General features: G+C 37.4%; 1 long non-coding RNA gene across 2 annotated transcripts in view; it reads right to left on the bottom strand.

Annotated features, from left to right (window-relative positions):
• LOC116443456 overlaps positions 1–12315 on the bottom strand; it is a 116237-nt gene that overhangs the window by 79743 nt on the left and 24179 nt on the right. The window contains exon 4 of one of the 2 annotated variants that reach the window (XR_004239912.1): positions 9658–12137. The exons of the other annotated variant lie outside the window; for it this stretch is intronic. This is a non-coding gene — a long non-coding RNA (uncharacterized LOC116443456). Of the gene's footprint in view, positions 1–9657; positions 12138–12315 lie in introns of those variants that run through there. 2 annotated transcript variants of the gene reach the window in all.

A 12315-nucleotide genomic window follows, 5' to 3' on the forward strand; every position in this document is an offset into this window, starting at 1 on the left:
TTTAATTGAATAAAAATGTTAATATCTAACAAAACTCAGCAATTCCAGATAACTCAGATGCAAACACTGCAGCAGCCTTCACAAACACACTAAGATAGACATTCCCCCCTTCCTATTAAATCCACACGTGGATGGATTGACAACACTAAGTTGAGTGGTGTAACTGACATACCCAAAGAACAGGAAGCCATCCAGAGGGACCTAGACCAGCTCAAGAAGTGGGCCAATGGAAACCTCATGAGGTCCAATAAGGCCAAGCACAAGGTCTCAAATCCTTTTCTTCTGCATTGCCAGGTTTAACTTCACTCCTTATTTCCAACCCCTCTCTTTATCCCTGCAGGTTATTCTCAGTTCTTTCAGCAAGCAAACGTGAGGAAGGACATCCTATGGTCTATACTTAGCAGTTTTCTCTGTGACATTCCCATCTTCTCACACCTTTCCTCTGCTTCAGTCAGAGTTCGTCCACTGCCTGCAATGCTTTTCTAGAGCAGGTTTTCCTTGGGTGGAAGGGAATAACCGCTCTGCCATGGAACAGTTCCTCATCCCCCTTGTCTGACTTTGGTGCTTCTGCTGTTTTCCATGACTTTTGTTCCCTCCTCCCCTCTCTGTTTGGTGTTCTGCCCTCTCTCAAATACAGTATCACAGAGGAGGCACCACTGTGTCCAAGAGGCTCTGCTGTGCCCTGTGTGTCCATGTCCAGTCCTAGGCAGCCCCAGCCTTTCCTCATGGAGACTGCCCTGCACCCCCTGGCGAGCAAATCCAGTGCAAAGAGATACACAAACTCCTTGAGAAGCTGTAGAAAGCCTTGTCTCAGAATTCTGGGAGAATAAAATTCAAACTCCCATTATCTGCTTGATTCCTTTAAATACATATGAATACAAGAAAATTGTTTTGAACTAGATTTACTGTATTTTATTTACAGATAAACTACACTATCTATTGCCATGAAGAACAGAAAATTAGTTTATTGTTGTATTGTGTAACAATGCTTGACACATCCATTGAAATCAGACAATAGAAAGGTGGTGATGTTCATTGAGAAATTTTTTCTCAATATGTAATGAAAATATTCAAGTTTTTACAGATATTTTGCAAACATGCCTGTTCAAATTTCTATAAAATCTGATGTGTAACAGAGTTAACAATTTTTTTTCAGAGAGGGAAGCTGGACAAAATACAGAAGATGGATATAAACTAGTATCTCTTTTTTTAAATGCAGTGCTGAGCAATGGCTTGAAAAATGAGGCAATTAAGGTTTGCTTATGAACAATTAGCTGTGAGACTGTGAACTGCTCAGATGAGCAAAAAAAATTAAGTACATGTATAGAGGATATAAGAAAAATATTAGATTTTTGAACCAAGGAAGAATAATTCTATAGGAAATTATCAGATTATCAGATATCAGAAATTATCTACGGGAAAAATCAGAATATGTTAATAATCTTATATGATTAAACTAACAGGCAAAATAGCTGAAATCTACCAACAGTTTGCAGAAGGACACATGAAACATGTGGGATTGTTTTAAGACGGTTTTAAGAACTTCCTTTCAGGGAAGCTCTTGGTTCTTCAAGTCTGTTGAGACACTGTCAGCTTTTGTTCATGCAGCTCTGTGAAGGCGTGTGGCTGTACCAAACACCAATTTCATTTGAATGTACTTGCTACTGTAATAATACATTATTCCCTAAGTTCTTCTTACAGCCTTGGTTCTCTTGGGCTTTCAAATTGTGACATCTTTGCGGTCTGAGTTTGCTCAGAGGATTACATATATTGTAATATATGTAATATATGTAATATAATACATATATGTAATATATGTAATATATGTAATATAAAACATCCATATTGTGATAATTGCACGTACAAATTAAAACAGCTGTATGAATGAACATAGTGACCTGTAATATTTGAGTTGCAGTCTTATATATCTTTAAGAATTTTCATTCATCTACTGGGAAAAAGATTATATCAAATGATACAGATTCTTTTTCAACAAAAATACATATTCCAGAATAATAGAAGTAAACTGGAAAATAATTGACTTCTACTTAAATTCTATTAGTTCTGCATGACCTAGGAAAAAAATAATGTGGAATATATAGCAAAATATAATTTCTCATCAGTATAATTCAAAGATTGGTTTTCTTATTCAATAACAAAATCATTACAAGTAAAACTGACTTATGCAGCTGAAAAATGAGATAAATGAAGGACTGTTTCTCTCCCTCCTTGGGTTACAAAGGCACAGACGGTCTTTAAGATAGGCTTAAAAGGAACAGATGAGAAGTTTTTGTTGGGTGCCAAGTAATAATTCATTCCAAAATTTACTGGTCTAGAAAAATAAGAAACAAAATAAATTTTAACAACTCTCTTAATGCTAATCCAGAGTTGAAGCACTATTGTTTTTGCTACTTTCTTTGTCTTAGGGGACAAAATGGTTAGACGAGCAATGTAACCACAATTAACTGGCTTATTAAAAACAATGTAAACATACAGGCAATAAACAATATTTTATTACAATGCTGTTCTTATGTCCAAACAGTGGCAAGGCTGAAGATGTGTTCCCAGCAGGTGTACACAAACACAGAGCCCATACCATATACATCCTACATAGACATTCACACATACCTACATACATACATATATATACACATATACATAATCAGCCAAAGATCATACAGATCCACAGAGCACCCACATGAACACAGGGTGCACCAACACCCTCCTTCCCTCTGGCTGGGTATAATGGAGGTCCAGTGATGAGAAATATATATCCATGTGTACGATGTGCGTCCCTCCAGCAGCTGCATTTACTCAGCCTGCCCAGTGTTGAGATCTGGTTATTAAAATTTTTAGTGATGCCTGTGCTCAAATTAGAGTGTAAACAAGACCATATACCAAAGTCAATAGAATGAATTTTACTTAACAGTAAATGTGAAAGAGAGAGAGAGAGAGAGAGTGTGTGAAAGACACAGAAAAGAGGTGGGGGGAGACAAAGGTAGTGACCGAGACAGATTAAATAGAAAATATCACCACTCTGTGGATCCCAATGGCATCCCATTGATTGTCTCCATCAGGTCTTCTTGGTGGTGAGGGTCACCCACAAAAACATAGAGTCCAATGGATTAATATATGCTTGGGCAAGGTGGGAACGTCCAGGTACGCAGGCTGAGTGCTTGAGCCCAGCTTCTGGAGGGCTCCAAGTTGTATATGCCCATTTTTCACTAACAGGCTTTCATCCTGATTAGCCAGAAAGGGGAGCAGGATGAGTCCTTCTGTGCTTCTTATGATTCCTGAGTGCTGTGGTTTCTGTCTGTTTTGATCTGCAAGTACACAGGGATGCACAGATATGTGCATGTCCTGGGTACATGTGTGCATGTGTGCCTACTGGGAAGCTGGACTTGGAAGCACAAAGCTGGAGCACCTTCCCTCTGTCAGGCTGCCAGATTAGGCAGCTCCTCAAAGTAACATCTGAGAACAGTGTGTTCTGAGTAGGATTTGCAAAAACTCTTAGTACATGGTTGGATGAATGGGAAAATTATCATTTGCTTCAACAGGCGTGGATTCCAACAAGGGAAGTCTTAAGAGCATAAACATTCCAAGAATCAAATGATTTTTCAAAGTACTCTTTTTTTAAAAACAACCACCTGTCTGTGAAAATACACTATGTGTTCAAAATGCAGTCTCCCACATTTACACCCTGTTCTGTTACACTATTTTGGACTTTACTATCCTTTCAGACCTATTTTACAAGTGGTATATAACAGAACAATTCTTTACTTACCCCAGCATATCTGTTAAAATAATCAGTTCATCTATATTTTCTATTAACTCTTGATGAAAAGTGTATACTAATTAAACAGGACAATAACAGGTGTTTAGTTATCTGTGGTTTTTACAAGAATGTTGGTGTTATTCACACTGTATTTATGCCATATGAATACCACCAGTGTTCTCAGATGTTCCAAGCTATATATTTCCTTTGTTGTTTTTATCAGCACTAAAGGATATATTGAGAAATGAGATAACCTTTTTTTAGCAAAGATTAAAAAATAATTTCTCTTCATTCTCTGGAAAACATAAGAACTCACTATGGAATCATAGGATCATAAAATATTTCAAGTTGTAAGGGACTCATAAGGATTATGAGGTCCAACTCCCTGCTCCTCTAAGGACTGCCTAAAACTAAAAACTAAAAGCATCATCTGGTCACTCCTTAAACTCTGGCAGGCTTGCTGCCATGACCCCTTTCCTGGGGAGCCTGTTCCAGTGACCAACCAATCCTCAGAGGTGTTGGCATTGCTTTCAATGCATCTACAGATGGTAAATCTAAACAGGAAAATAAAATTATACATTAATCTGATCTTTTACATTGTTGCATATTGCAACACTCTGTCATTACTGACAGTTTTAAGAGATACTTCTTTCTCTTTCTTTTCCAGGGCATATGCATGTATTCTCCTTGAAGATTATGGTACTCCAAATGATTATTTTCTTTCCGTATTTAACTATATAAGAGGTTAGTCTAATTTTAGATATCCTTGGAGTCTTCCATTTTCTGTCAATCAGAGAGAGGTTTGGTATGTCAAAAAAATTCCTAGTTCTAGAACATCAGAAATACAAGTTCAGAACAACTGTTTTGTTTAAAGTTTCTTTATGCTTTCCATTTATACTTTGAAATATGTATATAACTACTGGGGGGGAGGGTGTATGTGTATTATTTTTCATTACTGGGAACAACTTTGCATGAAATAGTGATAAATCTGCAATTGAAACTTTGAAGTGCTTGAGGTATAGAATGTAAGAAGAAATAATTTCTAACTGTAGTCTCAGAAGCAAAAATAGTGTCCTCCACTTTGAGTTATATTATTTATATTAGTTTATTCCTCCAAAAGACTTCAGGAATATTTTATTGAATATTCTTTTTTATTTCAATGTCTTTGTTTTTAAAAATAGACTGAGTATATTGAACATGCTTTGGCTATGTCCAGTGTATTTGCATTTTCTTTACTTCTTATATTTTCAAGAATATATATTTGAGTTCTACATTTGCAAGTTACATATCTAGTAAGAAGTTTTGCATTTAGATGTAAAAAGGAGAGTTAATATTTTCATTGTTGTAGCAACTTAACAATCAATGCTTATTAAAAGTGTATATTATTTGAGATACTAATTATTCATTAATGTTCAGAAAGTTCTCAACTTCAAAAGTGTCATATCTCTCAGAACTTTCTAATGCCTCTTGAACTGAAAATAAAAAAAATACTTTTTGCACAAGTCACTCTTCTCAAAATTGAAACAAAAGTAACAAAAAGTTGACTGTAAATTTCTGACCTGAAGGGACAGCTGAAGGAGCTCTTCTTTAATTGCAATGGCAACACTTGTTCCAACCCTCTCAAATGTTCAGCTAATTTGACAGCAGAGATGTGAACTGAGAAGATAAGGTCACATTATCAATAAGCAGCTTCCTCTATGACACCTTTCACTTCCTCACTTATAATCTGTGTATCCTGCTCACCTGCAGTAGCACAGATCTCCATGGTGTGTAATCTATGCCCAGGAAGGCACACTCAGACACCTGACTCACAGCACAGGAGACAGGAGCAGGAGCTGGACCCAGTTAGCTGCAACTGGAACCAAAATATAATGTGAGAAGTATTCTACTGAACCAGTAGGTACTGAACAAGCCTCTCCCAGACCTAGCAGATCCATATTCCTATTTAACTCATGTCCAGGGTGCACACACAATCAGGAGTGCTGCCATCAGATCTGACAACTCATACACGGCAATTAATGCAGCAACTGGTATGGGATGGAGTGCACAGGGGGCCAGAGCTGCTACTCAAGGCTGCTGAAGTCAATGCAGGGATGGTGGTGAGATGCCAAAGGATGCTTCCCTGAAGTCTGTGGCATGTCAGAGGCCTGATTCCAGACTGATCTCACAGGGTGGTGTTAGGGAGTAGCAAAGAGCACAGATTTTTATTACTGAGGGCATTTAGGTGCAGACTGCTAAAAGAAGTTTAACAGCTGCTGTATATATTTACTTTAAATTTAGATTTAAGATGAAGAATTTGGAACAGGAAGGGCTCTCCTGAAGCATGAAGACCAGTCTCAGCTGTTATAGCAGGCAATTGCTTCATCACAATTCCTTTAGCTTCAATAGAACTTAATCAGCTTCTTAGGTTTGAATTCCCTCCCTGCCTTCCCCTCTTCCCCCTAAATGTCACTCCTCTGATGGTTAGAACTGTTATAATTTACAACCTAATTGAATTTATGGGCAGATTAAATTCATCATTTTTTTGTATCAACATCACCCTTTACCTAAAATAAGGCTTTTTTTTTTAACCCTGACATTTATGCTTATAATGTGGGCAGTGGGAAAATGATTTATCACCTCAGTTATATCTTTTCTTACCCTTTGTTTTGCAGGTAAGAAAAGAAAACCCATTTTTCTTCTTCAAAATAGTCAGCCTTTTCTCCACATGTTTCTAGAAGCATTACTGTGTCAAATCTACTTCAGTATGAATAAATATTTTCAAAACATGGGGGGCCAATTCTGTATACATCACCAGTGCTTTCCTCATATACATTCTTTTACACTTGCCCCATCTGAAAATGCCTTTCCTGGATGCAATCTGTGATGTCACTTGTCATTTATGTTTTCACAGTCTGATCTATTAGAATAGTCAGATCTTTTCTTTATTATTTGTAAATGATCTTGTGCTTGTCCTTATTTGAGCAGCATCCAATCTTTTCAAGACCATATCTCCACTTTCTTGAAAATATTTCATATTCCAGCCTATTCTCCAGTACTTATCTTACTAGTGTTCTGCAACATGCAGCCCCTCTTAAATTCTTGTTATCTAAAGCATAGATATTTAAAAATAGTGCTGAAAATTAGAGCAAATTGTTGTGGTAACCTGCCTCTCTCATTGATAATCCCTGTCTTTCCTACCAGTTTGCAGTCATTTTTTCTGAAAACAAGAATTCCTAAATTTATTTATGAAATGTCATGTGAAACAATGCCAAAAGCCTTACTAACATCAAGATATTTGACATCCACTGTTCTTCCAGGATTCACAATGTGTTATCCCGTCCCAAAAATAACATGGGTCTGACACTACCTGATTTTAGCAGATCCATGTAGGCTCTCGCTCATCACCTTTTTCTCTTGTAGGAGTTTACCAAATTGTTTGATAACTCACGCAAGTATTTTTTTCTAGGAGCTGAAATTCAGCTGTGGATTTATAAATACCCAGATCCTTCTATTTTTTGCTTTTAATAGATGGGTACCACACTTTTGCCTCTCACGCCACTGTTAAAAACTGCAAAATCATTACATATTTCATCTTTACTGCCATTAAGGAAATAAACTAGCCAGGACAGATACATTTAGAATCGGATGCAAAACTACCTCCCTGATAACACTAGGAAATGGGAGACAGAAGTTAAAAAAAAGGCAAAAGATTTATTCAAGGACAGAGATTTCAGAAATGAGAGGTGTATGTTCATTACTTTCCTTAAAATCACTATCCAGCAAAACCCTGTTTCAAAACGAGGTGCCAGCATCTTACACATACATGATGAAATCAGTGCACCTCTGAAAATGTTAACTGTAAATGAAAACATTAAGTGTTAGGAAAAGATTAACAAACCTTAAATGATATTACTGAAAGACACAAAATTTTAGAAATTCATCAGCAGTGCAATATAAAAATATTCTGGCACTCAAAATAAGAAACAGTAGGCAGAGGTATGTGTTAGATTGTTAATCATGGAGTCCTGAGTAGTCATGTGAAGTGGACAGGAAATCTAACACAGTCATACAGTTGTGGACACATACCTTGCTTCACAGAGGTGAATGGTGACTGGCCAGGCTTAGTGTTGTATAACACATGGCAAGCCAGTCAACAACTGCTGTAATCACTAAAATATAGACTGCTAGAGTATGGTGCAAATGAAAATTTAGAAAGATGGATAGCAGGACCAAAAGCTTTCTGAAATGTCTGTGGGCTCATGCTTCACAACACTCTTGAAAAGTGAATTGAGATATTCTTTTGTTCAGAGAACTAATAACTGGATATAATAAAGACTTTTAGAGGAGCTAAAAACCACCATTTAACTCCCAGCCTTAGGATTGCTGTGTTTTAGGTTAATGAGTCACTGGATAAAATCCACAAACAAGGTTAGGTAGAAATTTGTGTCCATGGTTCACTACTCCTTTGAGACAATCCAAACTACTTGTTTAGTAGTAGTAGATCCAGCTGCCCTGGATCCCAGCCTTCCTTGTTGCTGGCACCTGAACACAGAAACCTCTGAGACCATGGCCCTGCTCAAGTTGCTGGTACTCTAGCCTGCATGCAAAGCCATGCTGACACATTCCCACACACAGTGCAGATTGGTCCAGTAACCATTCTTGAACACTCAGCTTGTTCATTAGCTGGCCCTAGACCCCTGACCCAGCTGCCCCACACAAAAGCATATGAAAGCCATGCTGTACTACCTGGTTCAAAGTTATAAACCCACCCTGGTGCACAACTATGACCACCTCAGACTCCGTGGTCTCTCCGATACCTGTCATGGACCCTGTGGTCTCTGAGGTAACCAACTTTCAGACTCCCTTGTCTCTCCAGGATGCAGCCCAGGCTCTGGGGCCCCAGCTGCTGAACCTCTTCTATTTACTGGCTGGTCTATCTTGATTTACACTGGTGGTTACACACTGAAACACACACTGGAACACAATGAACCCCTTTTGTGATCTCTCCAGTTGCTCCCACCCCAGACACACAGGGCCCGCTCCTGCTGCTGCACTCAAATCCCCAGACATGTGCACACAGGGCAGAGATCCCTGCACCTGGGAAAATAGTTAGAAATGGAGTGTAATGACAAGACAGACTCTTTGAAACTTTCCTTTCCTTTGATTGCAGAAGGGTCTTCCTGACATCTAATAATGCCTCCCATATTCCCAAAGGCTGTTATCACCTTCCACAGATTGAAGAAAGGATTAGGTTGGTGGCCAGTCTGGGGCCATGGGCTGAAGCTCTCCTGTGACTCTCCTGGGGAGCAGCCATCTCAGGGTCTCCCTTTGCTCTGATGAGGTTGTTGAAGTTCCCCCAACGGTCATTGTTCCTCTGGGCTCCTTTGGGTTCATGGACACGTGTCTTTAATCACATAAACTAACCATTACATGCCCATCTCTGATACATACTCTTCAGTTTTCAGCACTAATAATTTCTCAGAGATTCAACAAAAAAAAATATTTCCCTTTTGAAAATCAAATTTTGAAAGAAATTTAGAAAGTTATTTTGAAAGAAATTTTGAAATTTTTGAAAGTTAAAGGGAGATAGTACTGTGAGGAACTACAATTTATGAGAAAGATAGATTGAAAATTTGTATTTTTATTACAAATTTTTATTTTTATTTTGTATTTATATTTTTATTTTTATTACATCAGAAGCTACAAGTAAAACTCATGTCAATAATTGAAAAGAGGGACATAGAGTTTACTAAAATGTAGTATTTATAGGTAAGCAGGTAAAAAATATGTAAGTTGTAAAACTGTGAATAATGCAAACGATCTGGAGAAGACAAGGGAGACTATAAAAACAAAGAAGATGTAAAAAAAATTGTAGAAGGAAAGTGATGGAAAAAGACAAAAATTAGCATGTTTGGAGGGTATTTCTGATAAATCCTTTGAATCAAAGAATTAAAAAACCACACAAGACAAGTTAAAATTATTACAATGATTTATTCACATTGTACTAGAATCTGATAAGAGAATAAAAAAGAACTTTGATTTGGAAGGTTCTAAGGAATATAGCCAAATATAGATGCATCAAAGCTCACTGTTTGCTCAACAGGATAACAAAAGTAAGGATAACACTGCAGAGAAGAAAGATTCTTAGACTCCAACCAACAATTGCTAAGGAGTTACCGTAAGTGAGATTTCTTCACAAGTATGTATGGTAACACAGAAACAGGTAATTGGAAGTAAAGTCCTTTGTGATAGATTCATTGGTCTGGTGCCTCTGAGGAGTAAGCACATGATACTAAATATGAGCAAACTTCATCTGAACACATTGGAAATTGTCAATAGCTGCCATTGGCCAACCCTGATGACTTAATTGTGGGACTTTTTCAGCGGAGAAGAGAGCTAAATCGCTTCTTCCTCAAACGTCTGTCATAAAAGGTCAGTGTCACTAAGCACAAGTGTGCCCCAAGGCAGTGTGGAGTGAGCCACTTGCTGTGCTGAGCCTAGGCTGTGACAGGCCATAGGCAAAGATGCCTTGGCCAAGAGAGATGGAGACAGTAAGGGGAATCTCAAGGCTGATGGCAACTTGTGGCAGACAGTGACATATCCAGCTGTGACCTATTAGCCAAACCAAACCAAAACTCCTACAAATCCTATTTAAATATAATCCATTTCAGAAATTAAGCATACAGTTTACAAAGGTGTTGCAACTATGTAGGCTTTCTGGTGCTTGCCTTTGTCTCTTGTTTTGTACAATCTACATTTTTCTGTCCAAGTTTTGTGTATATCACTAGGTGTGTTCACTCAAGACTGAGATTAGTTTTCCTGCAACTGACAATGAGCTGCTAGTATCCTCTGTAACAGAGACACTTCAACCGAAAAAGCTGCAGGAATGGGTATGACAGAAGGGAAGTTTAGAAACCAGCCCGGTATAGTTCCATTACTTTCACTGTGAAAGGAGACTAGTAAAAAGCTACAAAAGAAATTGTCATGAAGAAAAATACTGAGCAGAAAAGGAAGGGGAAATGGGACAAGTTAACAGGATAAAATTTATCCAAAGTTATTCCACAGCACTTTACAAATTACTTACACAGTGAGGAGTGTGCTTTGGACTATATCAGGAATATTTGCAACTATAATGGGGAGCAGGTATTTCATAGACTATAAAAAAACAGTAAGCCTCCCAGAATATTATTCCTATAGGACAGATAGGACCTGCCTTCTGAACTTCAACTGCATTGAAGGTCAACACAGGAAATAAATACTATGGAAGTAATTGCCTATTATTTCAGAAGACTGAGTTGCTCTAGTCAGCTGTTCTATCACTACATAAGCCTAATATTTTCACAAGGTGGACACATCTTATGTATGATAACACAAACATTTAACCATTTTCTTTGTCAACTCTAAAATCCCAACTTTATTCCCTTCTCTGTCTCTGAAAGGTAAAACTATTCTTCAGTAATGGAGGAAATAAAATTGACTTTTGAACAAGAGGAAAATTTAGTCAAAGGTGCAAAACTGCTTAAAATCAATAGAGCACTGTCCATGGACATTTCATATGTGATAATGAAAAAGAAACAATGAAATTATTTGCACTTAATGCAGTAGAGACTGTTGAAGAAAACTGACCTAGAAACATCTTTAACAAAATCACAGAGATTATGGTATAGCTATAAGGGAGTTTCAAGTGATAAGTACGCTCACTTAAATACATTTTAAAAACAAATCTGAAACTACATTAATTAAAATTACAATAGTATTAATTCTGAAATGGCCCCACTAGAAAAATCCTTAAACTGCCATTGGTACCAGCACTCCAGCCCAAATTCCACTGACATTCTCTTCATTAACACTCTTCAGATGATGTTAATATTTCTGCAGCTTCAGACTGAAATTTAGCCTGTCAGTTGAGGACATTTAAATAGCTCTACTTAGCTATTTGTCATTTTCATTTAGTAATTGGCAAAACATTAAATTTTTGAGATTTCAAGCACTTTTATGAAATCTTAATTCTGAAAAGTAAAATTTGGTAGACAGACTGTAAAACTTCAGTTGCTCTTCTTAATTGTATTACTTTTCTAAACTGTGCAGCTGTATAAGAGGCTTTCAAAAGAGTTCTTGAACATGCAGTTGAAGCTGCTTAGCGTAGCATTTTTCCATTGTATCTTTGTAGCATCATTGCTGTGCTTAAATGCAAATAGGCAGAATATGTATTTGCATAACTCCTGGGGTTTTTGGGTTTTTTGCCAGTCTAAAATGGTTACACAACACTGGAACATTTCCATAGGTTCGTCTGAGGTAAATGTTGGAGCTGTTGTCCCAACTCTGCCCATATTAACTTGATGCACAGTAGAAACGTTGTTGTAGTATTCTGTGCAGTGACCTGATTAGTACAGGCAGAAGATTGAGGGGAAGTGATGATTTCTATTAGTTTTTTAAGTGTACAAGAGAAATTACTAGCTCTAGATATGGTAGGAACAAAGAAAGGTACTTTTTGTCATCTTGTCAACTCGATTCAAGAGCAAACACAAAACAGTTCAAGTGCTTTCCATGATACATGA

The sequence above is a fragment of the Corvus moneduloides genome, chromosome 4 (genome assembly GCF_009650955.1).
Source record: "Corvus moneduloides isolate bCorMon1 chromosome 4, bCorMon1.pri, whole genome shotgun sequence".
Classification (NCBI taxonomy): domain Eukaryota; kingdom Metazoa; phylum Chordata; class Aves; order Passeriformes; family Corvidae; genus Corvus; species Corvus moneduloides.